This window comes from Camellia sinensis, chromosome 7, assembly GCF_055761805.1.
Source record: "Camellia sinensis isolate YWXY chromosome 7, ASM5576180v1, whole genome shotgun sequence".
In the NCBI taxonomy this organism is placed as follows: Eukaryota; Viridiplantae; Streptophyta; class Magnoliopsida; order Ericales; family Theaceae; genus Camellia; species Camellia sinensis.
Window position 1 is genome coordinate 28084481 of NC_138967.1, and position 19028 is coordinate 28103508.

The 19028-nt window shown below is 34.3% G+C and overlaps 1 pseudogene; it reads right to left on the reverse strand.

The window, feature by feature from the left end:
* Positions 1–90: 90 nt before the first annotated feature.
* Positions 91–15707, reverse strand: LOC114265276 (transmembrane 9 superfamily member 3 pseudogene; annotated as a pseudogene).
* Positions 15708–19028: the final 3321 nt, after the last annotated feature.

Below are 19028 nucleotides of genomic sequence, written 5' to 3' on the forward strand. Positions count from 1 at the left end.
GGAGTTTATCCAAGTAGAAAGCTTAAAAATGAAATTATGGCATGACCAAATCAAGAAAGAAATTGTGATCGCGTGACATTAAGAGGGTGAAAATAAGCAATTGGAATGCTGGTGGTTTAAGTTTCTAAACATGTTGCACTACCAAAAAAATCTAACAACTAATCACCAGAAAATATGCAATAAAAATGATAATCCCTACAATATAATCACCTATGGAAAAATGATCATCTGAAAAATATAACAAACAAGAAAAAAGCATCACCACTTAGCAGAATCTTTCAAAGCAAGAGAAATATTTCACTAAGCAGAATAAATAAGTAATATAGACCAAGGAACTGCATACATACCTCCACCACCACTCATGGTCTTCAGCGGCAAGTTGAACATATGTCAAAGCCACAGTGATGAAAGCAGTAACAATTAGGAGAATGATGAGGACTATAAACAAGATGTTGTATATAGTGTAAATCCTGTGACCCCAAATATTCACAAATATGTAGTAGACACTGAAAGGTAAAAACCCAACCATTTCCATCTAAGGAAGTGCTCCATGATACCAAGGCAATGGCGGGATCTCTCTAAGATATTTCGTGGTGCGAACAGGAGCTTGAAACTCAGCTTTGCTATTCTTTCCTACGATACCATCCAATACTAGCAAAGGTGATGTGACAAGAGTCCATATGAGAACTATCACCACAATGGTACCAAATGGCAGTGCTGCTGTGGCACTATTAAAAATTGCAACAGTGTTGAGGAAGCAGAATGTGAAAAGCAGAGGTCCACAAAACAGGATTCAAGTCAATAACAAATTTTTGCAAAGTCAGGGATTGAAAATTAGATCAGCATTTGATATGCAAAAAGTAGAACAAGGGAAAATCAAAAAATAGTAGAAATCCCGATTGTCTACATCTCTCTGATCATCATGATGTACTGCCATCATGCACCACATAGATTGGGTGAAGAATATATTATTGTTGTCCCAATTCAAAACAACTTCCAAAAGAAAAAAAAAAAAAAAGAGAATTGAATTTTGATCATTTCCGACAATTTGGGTTTATTATTAGCAAAACAGAATTAGGGATGGCAATGGATAACCTACCCTGTGGGTATCCATGGAGACCCAACCCAAATACATGGATTTTCCCCTCTTTTTCTTATCCATTGGGTAGGGTAGGTGATATTCTTTAAATATCCACAGGGGATGGGTTGGGAATGGGTACCCACTAATTTCCCCATATGTTTTTTTTTTTTTTTTTTTTTTTTTTTTTTTTGTAAGATTCACAAGTAAAACTAAATATACATTCAATCTTTTTTCTTTTTTTTATTTATTTATTTTTTCAGGTTCACAACCATTTTTTTTTTTTTTTTTTTTTTTTTTTTTAAGATCCACAACCAAAGCTAAATATACCTCCAATCTTTTTTTATTTTATTTTTAAGGTTCACAACCATTTTTTTTTTTAATTTTTAAGATTCACAACAAAAGCTAAATATACATTTAATTTTTTTTCCTTTTTTTAATTTTTTTTAAGGTTCACAACCATTTTTTTTTTTTTTTTAAGATTCACAACCAAAGCTAAATATATATATATTTTTTTTCTTTTTTTTTTAATTTTTTTTTTAAGGTTCACAACCATTTTTTTTTTTTTTTAAGATTCACAACCAAAGCTATACATTCAATCTTATTTTATTTTATTTGGCTCAACAATAAAATCAAATACACATTAATTAACATTGTCACATTATTCTTGTCAAATTTTATGCATATCTAGAATTTTTTAAATTTATTTAAAAAAAATTAAGGACATTGTCTAGTGTAGGTTTCGGTTTGCTTTTCTATGTTATTTTATTTTGTTGTGTATTGTAATTTTCAGAATGGTTTGCTTGTTCTAAAATTTCAATTAACGAGTATGAATCTATTTGTTTTATGTTATCACACAATTTATACAACATATATATATATATATATATGAATGTATTTGAAAATAAGGAAATTGTAGAGAATCAAAACAAGCATGAGTTGTGATTGGTTAGAAATGATGGGTACATAGATTTATTTGCTAGAAAAACAAAAAGGGGGATACAAAGTCATACTAAATAATTTTTTTTAAATTAAAAGAATTTTTCTTAGTTATGAACAGATTTAACTGAAATCAGCTTGTTTCCCAATGTTATGCTTCATTTATTTAGATAGAAAATATTTTTTTAATGAAAAATATTTTTTATAAAAAAAATTCAAAATATATTTTTTTATATTTGGTGGTGGTGGTGATGGTGATGGAACGAAGGTGAAAGTAGAAATTGTTACATAGTGGTGGGGTGATGGCGGCAGTGATGATGGTAGTGGCTATGGTGATGGTAGTGTGACAGTGAAAGTGAGAATAGTGGTGATGGTGTTGTGAAATTAGTAAAAAATTAATTGAAAAAATATTTTTTGTTTTTTAAAAGTAACAAACAACAAAATTCGTGGGGGACTAAAGGAAGAAGATGGAGGATGGATTGAGTGTGGTAATGCATAGATATCTTAAAATGAGTGGTTCAGATTTGTTAAAGGTATAATTAGATTTTGGATAAATTAAAATGAATTGTTTAAATTTGCTAAGAGAAAGATGGTTTAATGTCTAAATTGTTCGTGGCTAACAATTCCTTGTTTATGCCCTGATGCAATTTAATATGAGTCTTATAACACTTTCTTCAAACAAACTTTTTGATTTTCTCAAAATTATATATTTGATTATTATAAAACAAACTTTTTAATTAATTAATTAATGTGTATTTGATTTTTTTGTTGAACCAAATAAAATAAAATAAGATTGAATGTATATTTAGCTTTTGTTGTGAACCTTAAAAAAATAAAAAATAAAATAAAAAAATAAGTTGTTAACATTAAATATATTAAAAAAGAAAGAAAAAAGATTGAAGGTATATTTAGCTAAAACCTTTATAAAAAAAAGACAAAAGAAAAACAAGAAGGTTGTTAACATTAAATATATTAAAAAAGAAAGAAAAAAGATTGAAGTTATATTTAACTTTTGTTGTGAACCTTAAATAAAAAATAATAAAAAAATAAAAAAAAAATTGTTAACATTAAATATATTAAAAAAGAAAGAAAAAAGATTGAAGGTATATTTAACTTTTGTTGTGAACCTTAAAAAAAAATAAAAATAAAAAATAAATAAAAAAAAATTGTTAACATTAAATATATTAAAAAAGAAAGAAAAAAGATTGAAGGTATATTTAACTTTTGTTGTGAACCTTAAAAAAAAATAAAAAATAAAAAATAAATAAAAAAAATTGTTAACATTAAATATATTTAAAAAGAAAGAAAAAAGATTGAAGGTATATTTAGTTTTTGTTGTGAACCTTAAAAAAAAAAAAAAAAAAAAAAAAAAAAAAAAAAAAAGTGGTTGTTAACATTAAATATAAAAAATAAAAATGGGGATTAAAGTGGGTTGGGAAAAATCCATACCCATTAAAAAATGGGGAGGGTGGTACCCATGGGGAATGGGGAATGGAGAATGGGGAAAATTTATTATAGGGGAATGGGGATGGGGAATTAATATCCACCCCATTGCCCCCCATTGCCATTCCTAAACAGAATACGCGTGTGATGAATTTCGTATTATTCACTCCAACATGAAGTAGCCAAACCTCATTTTTAAAAATCAGTAGGAATGGCTACTCTACTTTCATCATCCCAGGTAATGTTTAAAAGAAATCTACAAAAAAAATTTACATCTTTCTTAACTAGACAAAATATCAAAGAACAATTATCTATGTTATGCAAACTCCAATGCAAAAGTAGATTTCCCTAGTAACCATTTTTTTATAAGCTTTGCCATGGTACCAACTGAAGTTGTACAAAAGTGTTTTATAATAAAATTTTCCTTAAATTTTCATTTTTCAAGATATCAAATTCTCTCCCTCTATTTCTCTCTTAGATACACTAATACAAAAAGCCAAACTCTCTGCAGGTGTGTGTGAAAGAGAAAAACACCAACCACTTTGATTGGTCAAAAAACACAATGTAAGTACATACTTTATAAGAATACAATATTTTCAAATGGCAGAACATAAGGGAGCACTTTTATTTCATGAAAGCCTTAGTTCTCTAATTCTTCAATTCCAAACAAAACAGGTTCTATATATTCAAATGATAATGAACAAATTTTTTTTTTCCTATTCGCTATGTTCAAATAGAATCCTTAAGAACCAACAACCTTAAAGCCAATATATTATAAAGGTACTGAAACAAGATACAACTACAAGAAATGAGGCTATACAAAATCTCCAAAACTTGGAGACAGGAACTCACGAGTCTTGGCAATAAATCTACACAAAATCATAATAAAAAGTAGAAGTAGAATCCAAGGCCACATACCCAATTTATTCCTTCCAGCTGGCAATGGAAAGAGGCTGTAGTATAGCTTGCAATCCTAGATGTAAGAGCCTTTCAAACCTTCAAGCACACAGTGCTGGCAAAGTTGAAATTGATAAACCGATCGGAGATGCAATCAAACGTAGTTTTTAGATCGTTACAGTGAGAAGCTTCGATGAGGCACTGCGAGACCTCCGCTTCGCACCAGAAATTCAGATCATTTCCGATCGTTGCAATCGATCGGTTGAGAGAGATTAGGACCCGAAATTTAGATAATTTCAGATCGTTACAATCGATCGGTTGAAAGAGATTAGGGTTTAGAGAGAGAGAGTGAGTGAGAGAGTCGATCGATTTCCCTCAAATTCAAAATAAGGATGCTTCACAATAAGAATATGGTAATATTATAAAAATAAAATTTGATAGGTGTGAGTAAAATATTAATTTAATTTTTTTAATCACACTTTAATTAAAAGTATTGTGTTTTAATTTCCTTAAGTGTGATTTTTAAATATTTTTGTAGTAGTGGATGAGGGAAAAACTGAAGCACAAAAAAGACGGGGGAATTAGTAGGGTACTTTTTTTAATTGCGGCAAAATCTCAAAATTTTTCCTTCAAAATTGGTGGTAAAATAATTTTGTTACTAAAAATTTTAAAATTATTGACGATAAAAATATATCTCTCATCAAATAGTTTCAAAATATTTAAAATTAATTTTTTCAAAAAAAATATTTAAAATTATCAGTGACGAAAATATATTTCTCACTAATAATTTTATAATTGGTGACAAAAAAATTTTCTCACTAAAAGTCTCAAAATTTTAGCGTCACCCAAAAAAATTAGAAAGAAAACCTTTGGTGATGAAATTTAATTTTTCCTTACCTAAAAAGAAGTATTTATTGACGAAAATAAATTTCTTCCCCTATTATTTTTACTCTTTTTTATTATATGTGACAAAATTTTATAATTCATCACGAATTATTCTTATTTAGTGACAAAATTTATTTTCTTCATTACTTTTCGTCACCATAGGTTACTTAGAGAGCTAGTTAACTTGTGTTTTGTTTTGAGAGAGAGAGAGAGAGAGGGCGAGAGGAAAACTGATAAACAAAAATAAATGGGGGAAAAAAGTTTGTAGTCTATTTTTTTTCATTACCACCCAATATGTCAAAATTTTTCCTCCAAAATTAGTGACAAAATAATTTCCTCACTAAAAAGTCTCAAAATATTAAAAATTATTAGTGACAAAAATATATTTCTCACCAAATGGTCTTAAAATATTTAAAATCAAGTTTCTCAAAAAAAATATATACAAAATTATTGGTGACAAAAATATATTCCTCACTAACAATTTCATAATTGGTGACAAATTCTTTTCGCACCAAAAGTCTCAAAATTTTGGCGCCACCCAAAAAACAAAAATAGTGGAAAAACCTTCGGTGACAAAACTTAATTTTTCCTCCCCTAAAAATAAAAAATTGTTGACGAAAATAAATTTCGTCACCTATTATTTTTATTTTTTTATTATATGTGACAAAATTTTATAATTCGTCACAGATTATTCTTATTTAGTGACGAAATTTATTTTCTTCACTACTTTTCGTCACCATAGGTTACTTTTGTTGTTGTTTAGCCATATCTTGTTCTTCAGTTGATGGGATGAGGTTGATTTCAAGAAAATTCAAATTAGGTTCTAGTGAAGGCTCTAAGAGGAAATCTGTAACCTTACTCTTCCATTTGCCACTATACCGATAGGTTAGTTCAAAGTTGAGTAGATCAGTCCAGGCTATTTGCTTATATCTTAGTGCGGCGAGGAGAACATCTTGGTTTGCATAGGCACAAATCTGTCAAGGAAGAATCAAGTGTCAGCTCGATGAAATCAATATAAATTCTTTGCATATAGAAAAAAGGTTGCACTTGTTATACCAGCTGATCCATTTTTTTAGTTTATATACTAGCCCCGTATTGGAGTCTTAACATCTTCATAGTTGCCAGCAACCCATAAGAAGTCGTCATCATGCAAGTCTTTGTTCGACTTTCTTTTGATGATATTCCCACGACCTCTTTTCACCTTTAAGTAATAACACCAGTCCTCGTCTGTCTGACCAAGCAAATATTGGTGGAATATCTTGGCTAGGCCTAAATTGAGGCTTAGGCAGCAATTTAGCTCAACTATACCATTTATTATTCGATTCATGTTTATGGACAATTGTGTTGGGCAAAGTCTGGTTTGCCTCAAGAATTCACATAGCAAGGGTTGGACTGGGAAACACATTTCACCCTCAACTATGGATATCAAGGTGAAGGGGCAAAACCCCGTTCGGTCCCAAGGCTGCATGTCTTGCTTGGCCAGTTTGAATTGAACATCATCTGGGATATTGTAATCTCTGTGAAATTCGGCTATGGCACTTGGGGAGCTAACCATGAAGCGGTACTTGCCCATGGGAATTGTTCTTAAGTTAATAATTTAGTGGGTTTGCTCGGCTTCTCAACGCGGCCACAAGTTGGTGTTTGTTTGCTTGGCCAAATGGGGTCCAGGAGGGGCAATTGTTATAATGTGCCTAATCAATCCTAGTTCAGTTTTGCACGATCAGAAATGAATATTATTATGCTCAAGTGTTGACCGAGCTAAAACAATGTGTAGCTAAATTAAGTATAAGATGTGATAAAGAGTAGTTTGGTTGAAATGGGCATGCACATTAGAGTTCTATTGTTAGCTCGGTCATTGAGCTTGGTGATTCGATCTGTGTTTAGCTCAGTCTAACCAACGAGCAAGGTTTTAGCTCGTTTAAAGGTGTTAACAAGGTTTTAGCTTAGCTGGACTCAGGGGCAAGGTTTTAGCTCGTTCTTATTTGTAGACAACATTCTTAGCTTGGTTTAGGGATCTAACATGGGTTTTAGCTCGACCTCATAAGCGAGTAAGGTGTTAGCTCTGCCACACAAGCAAGTAAGATATTAGCTCGATCACAGGGACGTGTAATAATCTTAGCTTGGTTGATCTCTTAAGGGTTTCACAAACATGTAGTTTGCTCGTCTCATGAATGATCTTGGATTAAATCACTACTTTGTAATGAGTCTTTCCCAGGTCACTTGACGTTCATCTTGGAGAATGGAAATTTCAGGGGTGCTCTAGAGTCTAAATCGGTTTTAGGCTTTAAGTATCACCCATTTCAATTATTCTCGAAAGCATAGTGTCATTTATGGAGTATAATGTGCAACAAACACTAAAAACATGAAGACCAACACGAAAAGTATGGAAAATAAAAGAGATGGTTTGAAAAACTTACGATTAAAGGCCTTCAATTGGGTTCCAATCGACAGGAAAATATCTTCTTGCAATTATGAGCTCCCTGCTACAATAGATGTTTTAATAACTCTGACCTGTGATTAGCTACTAAACCCTACTTAATAATACTTAATCAATAATTAAGATAAAATTTTGAGTTAAATGTATGTGATATGTGTTAATTGTGTTTATATCTATCCATGGTAGGAATATATGTCTGTGTTTTTGTTTCGGTATGTGAATTAAAGGCCTTATCGGCGCCTGAACGCGAAATTGACTAAGTTCACATGTAATTTGGAGTTTTTAAAAATTTATGGTAGGTTTAATTGAAATTTGATTCAAAGTCAAATAATTAGAATAAAATAAAGCCAATTGATTAGTCTTAAGTTAAGCTTAATTAAGCTCCACTAATTAGCCTATATAAGGTCACTACCAAGCCCAAGACTTCCTTTTCCTTATCCATTTTAAGCTCAAATGTGTAGAAGAAGGAGAAAAGAGGGAGAGAGTGAAATTCAAAGAGAAAAAGAGGAGCTTAAAGGAAAAAAATAAAGGAATTGGCTTAGGAATTCAAGGAACTTGCTTCTTAGAGTCCAATTGAGAAGTGTGGGTAAGATTTAAATCATAAACCTTCTACTTAAGGCATCAATGTATGAAATCAAGAGATTTATATGTTAAAATCATGAGAATTGAGCTTAGAAAAATGAATTTGAGAGTATTCCATGCATACATGTGCATTTCATGAAGTGTTAGAGTTGTTTTCAAAAGAATTCTTCCATGCATGTGGTAATTCTAGTTTGGTTTTAAGAATTCAACATGTTCTTGTGCTTAACATCTCAATTGATCATGTTTTGGAAGGTTGGAGTTCATACCATTGCATGCATGTTATGTTTTCACAATTTCAAGTTTGATTTTGAACAATTGGCATGCTTTTGGGCCTTGATTTTGTGAAATGATCTTTAATTCATGTTGTTTTACATGTTTAGACATGTTTTCTCAAGTTTTGGGCCCAAAGGATGTGCTTTGAAGCTTTGAATTTGAGTTTTGGAACTTAGAGAGCAATCTGGAAATTTTAGAATTCGCACTCTTCGCCCAAGTGGTGAGAGTTGCGCTCGAGCGAAGAATGCAAACTCCCAGTAATTTTGCAGATTTTTGGGGTTAGCTCGAGCGGTATAATCTGCGCTCGAGCGACTACCCTTTGTTTTGCACCTTCGCTCGAGCGACCGAGCGTAAAAAATGAGCTCCCAGTACTTTTGCAAACATGGGCCTAGGCTCGAGCGACAAAACCTGTGCTCGAGTGGCCAGCCTTTGGTTTCCATCTTGGTTTGAGCGACAAAGCTCTTCGCTCGAGCGTAAAATGAGAGCTCTCAAAAGTTTTGTAGACCAAGGGGTCTACTCGAGCGACCAAATTTACACAAGTGAACTGTCTTGTTTTTGAATATTTGACTAAATATTTCAACTTACATTTTGGCATCCCCATTGCATCTTAGGCATTCCTAAGCCTTAATTAAGACATAATAATAAAGATAAGGATTAGAAACACACCAAGATAGAAAAGAAACGAGTTAAGTGTTTTCTGAGCGTATGTTTCAATGTGTATCCGTTATGTGTTTGTATAGGTCGCGTGCCATAGACTGTCTGATCTGTTTGTTCTTCTATTGGAGCTATCTATGAGTAATAACTTAGTAAAGCTATGTTCAATTTTACTTATTTTCTAAATGATATGCTATGATCAACTTTCTAAAATACTAGATTCTGTAAGAATGACTGATTGTCCGCACATTATCATTCATTAAAACCTTTACGCTGTTATTATTCACTAGGCTCCAACTCACTGTATTATTTATGTATGTAGGTAATCAGGCGCATGACCAAGCTTAGTGATGATTGCCTAGAGATTTGTTTTGTCAACTAGCCATTGTGCCTTCCGAGGAGGTTCCCATTTTGAGAAGTGTTCAAGTTTTTGTGAACAACGTGTAAGACTTCTTTTGTATTTGTTTTTCTTCTGTTAAAATCCAAACATGTAGTTTTTTTGTTTATTTGTATATGGTGATGCAGAGATGACATCTTAATAATGTAAATTAAGTTTTAAATTTTCTATCTCATGTATGTTTACACAGCTCTATGGACATTATATTCTGATATTTGCTTCCGTTCACCCCTTAATTTTGTTTAATCTGTTTAGAGGCCTTCGATAATCCTAGGAATACTAGTCGATTGCGATATTAAACCTATAGGGTAGGTTTGGGTCGTGACAGATGTGTCTCAATCTAAGGCTGTGATGTAGAAATATGAAGGGCTTGGGCTCTGGTTTTGGAGTTACGGGTGAAGAAAATGAACAGTGGAAGCAACAAGGCATGAGAATAGGTTATATATATGAAAAAAGGCAAAAAGGCAAAATAAATCAAAATTTTAGGAAATGTGCATGACGGTTGTAACAGTGCATAGCACAATGGGGGCTTGCCAACGTGTAACAACCCCGACCCATGAGTAGCCAATAGACCATGATTAATTGTGCCTAATGAGTAATTACGATGAAATTCTGAATTAATTGCAAGTGCGTTGCATCATTTGTGTTTCTATCTGTTTGCCGTAGAAATATCTATTTGTGTTTCTGTTTCGTTCCGCGAATTGAAGGCCTCATTGGCATCCGATCACAAAATTGACTTGAATTATGTGTTAGTTGGAATTTTTAGAACATTATGGTAGGTTTAATTGAAATTCGATTCAGAACGAAATAATTAGAATCATTAATGCTCAATTCAGCCTAATTAATGAATTCCTTAAGCTAAGCCTATATAAGGCACTAGTGGACCCTTGTATACACTTTACACTCTTATTTCTTCCTTTTTGAGGCATCAAATGTGAGTGACAGAGAGAGGGATCAAGTGTTGAGTTAGAAATCTAAGGGAGAAAGAAAATTTGTAAAAAATTCAAAGTGTTGAACTAAGTGACTCAACCATTTGGACATCTAGGACACAATTAAGCTTTTAAGGTAATAATTTTTATCTTCTAGTTTGCAATTTAGTTGGTTGCCACATGACATCAAGTGGGATAGGAGAATTAACATGAGAATTGAGCTTAAATAGATGAATTCCATACATGCATGCATATATCATAGCATTTTGATTTTGAATTTCACATAAGTCTCACATGCATGTGTCTATCTTGACCTTGTTTTGAGAATTCATCACATTTCTTACCATTTGAACTTCATTGATCATGTTTTGGAAAGTTTAAGTTCATGACAATTCATGAATGTCATGTTCACATCGTAATCGTAAGCTTCAAGTTGAATTTTGAGCAATTAGCAAGCTTTTGGGCCTTGATTTGGCGAAATGGTTTTGAATTCATGATGTTTGACAAGTTTAGACATGTTTTCTTAAGCTTCTAGCCCAAAAAGAACATGATTTGTGTCTTTGAATTCGAGTTTTGGTGCTTGGGAGTAAATTTGGAAATTCCAAAATTCGGCTCATCTGCTCGAGCAACAGAACCTACGCTCGAGTGACCACGCACACGTTTGTACTTCAGCTCAAGCGACCAAAAGTTGTGAGCGTAAATTGCATGCTCCCAGAAGTTTACATGTTTTGCAGACTACTCGAGCGACAATAGTTGCGCTCGAGCGAGGACCTCAGTCTCACGCTCAAGCAATCGTTGAGCAAAAAAATCAAGCAACTAGTACTTTTGCAAAGTTTACAGACTGCTCGAGCAAAGGAAGTTGTGCTCGAGCGACCATTCTCATGTTTGGACATCCGCTCAAATGAGGGAAGTTGTGCTCAAGAGAGACCCATGTTCCCAGCATATTTGACTAAGTGTTTTCAAGTGCATTTTCGCATCCTCATTGCATCTTAGGCACTCCAAAGCCAAGATTAAGCTATAATAATGAGGATAAGACTTAGAAACACACTAAGAATGAAACGTAATGAGTTAAGTATATGCCGAGCATGTGTTTCAATGTGTATCTACTATATGTTTGTGTAGGTCATGTGCATAGACTATTTGAATAGCCCGTTTTCTCTATTTTGCTATTGGAGCCATCTGTGAGTAATAACTCTGTAAAGTTATGTTTGACTTTAATTATTTTCTGATGATATGGAATGATCAGTTTTCTGGAATGCTATTTTTATATGAATGAATGATTGTCCAAGTTCCGAAATGTATTCGTGACATCTTTAGCATCATATGATATGCGTCCCTTTATGGGTCATCGGAATGCCTTCATGGTTGTTACTTTATGGGTCATCGGAAATATCTATGTGCACATGAGTCATCAGAATGCCTTATGGTTGTCCCTTTATGGGTCTTCGGAATGCCTTCACGGCCGTCTCTTTATGGGTCATTGGATTTGCTAACGCTAATGGATGTATCAAGTACTATCATGTGAAATCTATGAACTGTGAAGACGAATATGATTATGTATACAAATCTGTTTCTACTTTGACATCTGATTATATACAAGACTATGTTTTTGTATGGACATCATTCAATAAAACCTTTACTCTGTTATTATTCGCTAGGCTTTCACTTACTATTTATATTATGTATGTAGGTGAACAGGCAGGTGACCAGGCCTAAGCTGCTGCTTGGAGCCTGTATTTTGTCAGCCAACTTTTGTGCCTCCCGAGGAGGTTCCCTTTTGTGATCAAGTCAAGTTTATATGGCACATTATGTATAAGTTTCTTTTGACAATTGTATCTATATTTCAGGCTAAGTTCCCTTTTGACAATATCTGTATTGTATGTAACATAAGGCTACTTTCTTTTGACGTCATAAATTTGTATATAAAGTTTTGAGATTATCTATCTCATGTATGTTTGCACAGCTCTATGGACTATGTATGTTTTTATATTTGCTTCCTCAGCCCTTATTATATGATAATCTGTTCAGGGGCCTTTGGTAATCCAAGCATTACTAGCCGGTTACGATGCTAAACCTATAGGGACGGGTTTGGGTCGTGACACCACGTGTCCTAGAAAGGACATCATGCCAGATTGGTTGGTGAATGTACTATACAGCTTCAGATCGAGCGAGTTGTGCAACTGAACAGCTTGATTAGCTCGACAAGTATGAGTAACATAGCTCAGTTCTATAGAGTAATCCTAATTATGCAGTGCAGATGGAATTAAGAGGCAATTGAAAGGGTAATTTGTGTAGACAAATTGGGCCGAGCTAGTTGGAAGTGATTTTGAGGCTTGGGTCGCAAGTTGGGCCGAGTTATGAAGACCTTAGCACGGGTTGAACAATGGATGAAACCGGGCAAAGAAGTTTGACCGAACTACTAGAAGGCCCATATTCTTGGACCTAGCTACCTTTTAATGGCGGTCAACGCCTTGACCAAGCTACAAGGAAGGCAGTCAAACAAACTAAGAATAGAGGTTTGACCAACCTAGGAGATGAGCTGTGCAATGTCAGCATGGTGTCTGGTTCAATGCCAGTGGCGAACAGAGCAAAAGTAGTTCGATTGCATGGCAAAAGCCAAGCAAAGAGTTGTGTAATCTCACTTGGCTTGCAGTGAGGAGGGTTTCAAAGGATAAGCATTATCCTTTAGGAATGTGATTCTTGGGAGGACTCTACAAAGGAGAGTTAAAATCCTACTAGGATTGTACCATGCGGAATCTACAAAAGCTCAAGTTAAACCCTAATCTGAGGAATTGCATTTCTTATTCTCGAATTCACAATATTCGCTGACTTAGGCATCAGAGAGGTTTCCAGCATACACCCGCCGACTAGCTCATGTTTGTGATTTTAGGTGATACAACGATGTTTGGAGGAACGCAACCTTGATCAACAAGTTATACAAGTGAAGATTATTTCGTGCTCGTATAGTAAGCTTTTAGATTGAGAATTTTTTTTTGTTGTGGTTAAAAAAAATTTAAATTTGAACCTACTGGTCCAATAGTTACAAAAGTGAACCTCTTGCTATTTAAAAATAAAATGTATTCACGTAATTGTTTTTTTATAACAATTAATAATAAAATAAAATTTTTCATTAATGACGGGCTTAACCAGTAGCCATTACAAGGGAATTTATATGGTACACACACAAATGCACCTTATTACATATTTTTTAGCAAATATTAGGTCTTTTTTGGATAGAGTTACAACAATTTGTGATTCAAAAATGAAATTACATATTTTGTAATAATGTTACAAATTTTTTTATCTAAACATTTTCTAATAAAAAAAAATATAATCTCACTACAAAATGCATAATTTCATTACTAGACCATAATTTATTGTAACTCTATAAAGAAAAATATATAATATTTACCATAAATACCATAGCATTGCCCCCCATTGCAATGGGATTTATTTATATTTGATATGTGGTTATTTCAAACTATGCAAACATGCATGTAAAATTTACTCCTTAGTCAAAGTAAATTTTTTGAATAAAATAGGTCCACTAAACTGAGCTACAAAAATTAATAAAATTAGGAGAAATGACTATTCAGGAGAAGTTTTGAAAAATTATTATATAATAATAAAAAATTATAATTATTAATATTCATAAAATTTATTACTTTTTTTGTAAAAAAAATTCTTACTCACTACTGGTGTATAATTCTCCCATAAAATTACATACATACGTTGGTTTACTTGTGAGAAAAATAATCAAAGTTTCATCACGACCAAAAATTTTTGTCTTATTTTATGATTGATCACCTAAAATATAATGAAACTTACAGGTTTATTCCAATTATATTTTACAACAAAAAAAAATTTACAAATTATTTTATCATAATATATATTTTATTTTTTATTTTTGTAAAAAATATTTTCTTATATTTGGTTGTAAGATTAAAATTAATATACTAATTGTTGTATTAGTGGTTATGGTAGAATGATAGGGGTGGTGGCGGTGGTGATAGTTGGGATGTGGTGGTGGTAGACAGATGGTGATTGTGGTGGTGACAATGATGACAATAGTGTGGTTGCATTGGCAAGCTTTAAGTTAAGAAAATGTTTTTAACCTTTTAAAAGAAAAAAATATTTTCGACTCAAATAAATTTATTTTTCAAAAATGTAATATATATATATATATATATTTGCAAAAACAAAGAAAGTAAAGTACTCTGCCAACATGAATGACTTGTTAAAATAGTCCACAAAGCTTCAATTTTTTTGTGATTAGTAAAAAGAATTTTATTGATGAATTCAACATGTATTACAAGAGAACAAACATCAATAAAGGAGAGGTAAAAGCAAAAAATATAATACAAGGTTTCAATGACACACAAATACACGTGCAAATAGAACCTTAATTATATTTAAGAAAAATTTTGAGGTTCCAAAATTTCTAAAAAGAATTTTACCAAATGTCTTATGTAAGTGTGAATCCCAGAAACATGGATATGGGTCCTACAATATATGTTTCTGCAAGATTTGGGATGATTGTTGTGCGGGGGTGCACAATAACCACTGTTATGCAAACAAATGGACCCATTTCGAGGTTCATTTTGATAATCCGAATCGTTCACTTTTTAAAATACATCAAGTAGAACATACATGCAAACAATCAAATTAATCAGAGATCGTTTACCCTTCCATCCACTCTGACGCAGCATAATAAATCACACGAGACAAGAACACCCTTGAATCCACAAGGAAGATAGAAGAAAAGCTCTTTAAAATATTATTGAATGAATGAAATATATATGCTTGTAGACTTATTTATAATAAACTAAACCTAATACTTGTAGGAAAAGTAATTCCAAAATAAACTAAGAAACTAAAATCAACACAAATTAAGAAACCTAAGAGAATAGGAAACTAGGAAACCTAAGAGACTAAAAATTCTAAACTATTTAAAATCCTAGTCAAAAATCTAATTCTAAATAATAAAATTAAGAAATATAAAAATTATAGAATTTTGTTCTACATCTTTCTTGCCTTTTGTCTGTCCAATTGTTCCAAGAAATCTTTGGCTACTTGTTCTGCATCAATCCCTTCTTCTTGGAGAGAACTCGACCTCGAGTTCGATTCTGGATAGGGTTCTTCAGCATGATACTCATATAAACCAGCTACATTAAAAGCCTTGGAAATCTTCATGTCGTCTGGTAGCTCAATCACATAGCATTGTCATTGATTTTCTTCAACACCCTATATGGACCATACTAGCAAGGCTTCAATTTGTTGTATGTGCCAACTGGAAATTTGTCTTTGCACAGAAACACCATTACTGAATCTCCTTCCTTGAACAGTTTGGAGCGCCGATGGTTGTCTGCGGCTGCCTTATATTTGGTATTTGTTTCCTCCAGGTTCTGTCGTACTTCTTCTTGTACTGCTTGGCCTTGTTTGGCCATGGTTTCGGCAGTAGTACTCACTCCTGGACCCCGAGGCAAACAGAGCAAATCAACTGCATGTTTTGGAGGCGTGACATACACCAAAGAGAATGGTGACTTTCCTGTGGCACTATGAACTGTGCTATTATATGCGAATTCTGCTTGAGGCAAAGTAAGATCCCATTGCTTTGGTTTGTCTCCACAAATGCTGCGAACCAAATTGCCCAAAGTCCTATTAGTCACTTCTGTTTGACCATCTGTTTGAGGATGCGTGGTTGAACTATGAGTCAAGGTTGTGTTAAATATCTTCCACAAAGTCACCTAGAAGTGGCTAAGGAACTTGACATCACGATCTGAGGTAATGGTTTAAGGGACTCTGTGCAAATGAACTACTTCTCGGAAGAATAATCGAGCCACATGAGAGGCGTCTGAAGTCTTTTGACAAGGAATAAAATGCGGCATCTTTGAAAACCTGTTAACCACTACGAACACAGAATCAACTCCACGTTGGGTACGAGGGAGTCCCAACACAAAGTCCATCGACAAGTCTTCCCAAATGCTGTTAGGAACAGGTAGAGGCATATAGAGGCCAATATTCTGAGACTGCCCTTTGGATACTTGACAAATGTAGCACTTCCTCTCAAAATTGCCAACATCTCGCTTTAACTGAGGCCAGAAATATCGTTCTTCTGTACTTGCAATAGTCTTGTCTTTGCCCAAATGTCCACTTAAGCCACTACCATGGAGATCCCGAATTAGTTTCTCTCACAAAGAGCTACGGTGAATACATAAACGATTTCCTCGAAATAGATAGGCATCAGTGATGTGGAAATCAATGACTGGTTGCCTTTAAATACACTTTGCCCATATCTTCTTGAAGTCATCATCACCAGGATAAAGTTCTTTCAGGAACTCAAACCCCACAATCTCATGTGTCAATGTGACTAATAAACTAGCCCGTCGACTCAAGGCATTCGCAACTCGATTCAAAACCCCTGATTTGCGGCGAATAGTAAAAGGAAATTTCTGAAGAAAAGTAGACCATCTTACATGCATGTTATCCAGGTGCTTCTGGCTGTTGATAAACTTTAAGGCTTAATGATCAACATACAACACAAACTCTCTTTATATCAGGTAATGTTCCCAATGCTTCAAACCTCAAACCACTGCATAAAATTCTTGGTTATAAGTGCTCCACTTTTGCCGAGCTTCACTTAATTTTTCGTTGAAAAAGGCCACTGGTTTATGTTCTTGAGATAGGACAGCCCCAATGCCCACACCACTAGCATCACACTCTACTTAAAAAATCTTCTCAAAATTGGGCAAAGCTAGCACTGGTGCAGTGCACAACTTCTCTTTGATCAACAAGAAGCTCTCTTTTACATTATAACCCCACAGGAATTTTCCTTTCTTCATGCACTCTGTTATTGGTGCCACAATAGTGTTGAAACTTCGAATGAAACACCGATAAAACGTAGCCAACCCATGAAAACTCCGAACATCACTAATAGTCTTGGGTGTTGGCCACTTTTGGATGGCTCAAACCTTCTCTTGATCCACATGAATGCCATCTGAACTAACCACACAACCCAAGAACAGCAAGCTACTTATGAGGAAACTGCACTTCTTAAGGTTAACGTGCAACTTGCTTACCTCTAGTGCTATCAACACCTCTCGTAAATGGGCCATGTCGTCCTCCTCTGATTTACTGTAGATTAATATATCATCAAAATAAACCACGACAAATTTTCCAGTGAAAGGTCATAATACCTAATGCATAACTCGCATGAAGGTGCTGGGAGCATTAGAAAGGCCGAATGGCATAACCAACCATTCATACAAACCATCCTTAGTCTTGAATGTTGTTTTCCATTCATCCCCAGGACAGATTCGAATTTGATGGTACCCACTTCGCAAATCGATCTTTGAAAACCACTTTGATCCTTCCAGTATGTCCAACATATCATCTAGCCGGGGAATGGGAAATCTATACTTGATGGTAATCTTGTTAATGACTCGGCTGTCTACACACATTCGCCAACTTCCATCTTTCTTTGGCGTTAATAATGCTGGAACAGCACATGGACTTAGGCTTTCACGAATAAGTCCCTTTCACAGCAATTCTTCGACTTTGTCCTGCAGGATCTCACTCTCTTTTGGACTCATTCTATAGTATGGTAGGTTTGGCAGACTTGCTTCTGGTATGAAATCAATCTGATGTTGAATGTCCTTCATGGGTGAAAGTTCATCTGGCAACTTGTCAACAGTAAGCTCCTAGAATTCCTCCAACAATGGTTGAATTTTTTGAGGGATTGGTGTGACTGTGTTCTCCTTGGCCGTAGGTACCATCGTTTTCACAACCATGACATATAACTGTAGACGCGCCCCCGGGAACTCCCCAACATCCTCGCACGTCTGCGAGGGCGGCGGGGATCTCGTTTTGTTCTGAGCTACTACAGTTCGGACTCAATGTCACGGTTCTGAATCTAATCTCACAATATGTGATGTGAGACCGATAAATCACCAAAGAGCCCAAATCCGACAAATTGTTTTAGAAAACTGATTTTAATAAAGAAGTGTCAAACATGGACTGCTTTACCAGATACAGAGTCACCACCTAAATATTTTATTTGGGGGGAATTCAGGAAACCCTAACTCGTGCCTAAGGCCACGTGTTCGTCATCACCAAAGTTGCCTCGGCTCGAGAACTTGGGTACGAGAGGGGAAGGCCATGCAATGAGCACCCCCGATTGCCCGATCAAAGATCGGCCTGTACTAAGTATGATATCTTGTTTTTGAAAACACATGTGTTCTTATTCCAGTTATTTGGCTAATCTTACTACGTGATGCGTACAGCAAACAAATATAGACTAGATCGCCTAATTTGGAACAAAACATTGCATGTTCGTTTGTTTGAAAATGGTTTGAAGTTTGCTACTCGCAAGTAGGCTAAATTGCGGATTTCAATGAATTGTTCCAATTCAAGCAATCCAACCTTCACCCACAGGCATGCAGGCAGTTATATCACATAAGCAGTTAGCCTCATGGTAAGCATGTTTTCATGGCAACATTAACACACATGCAGTAT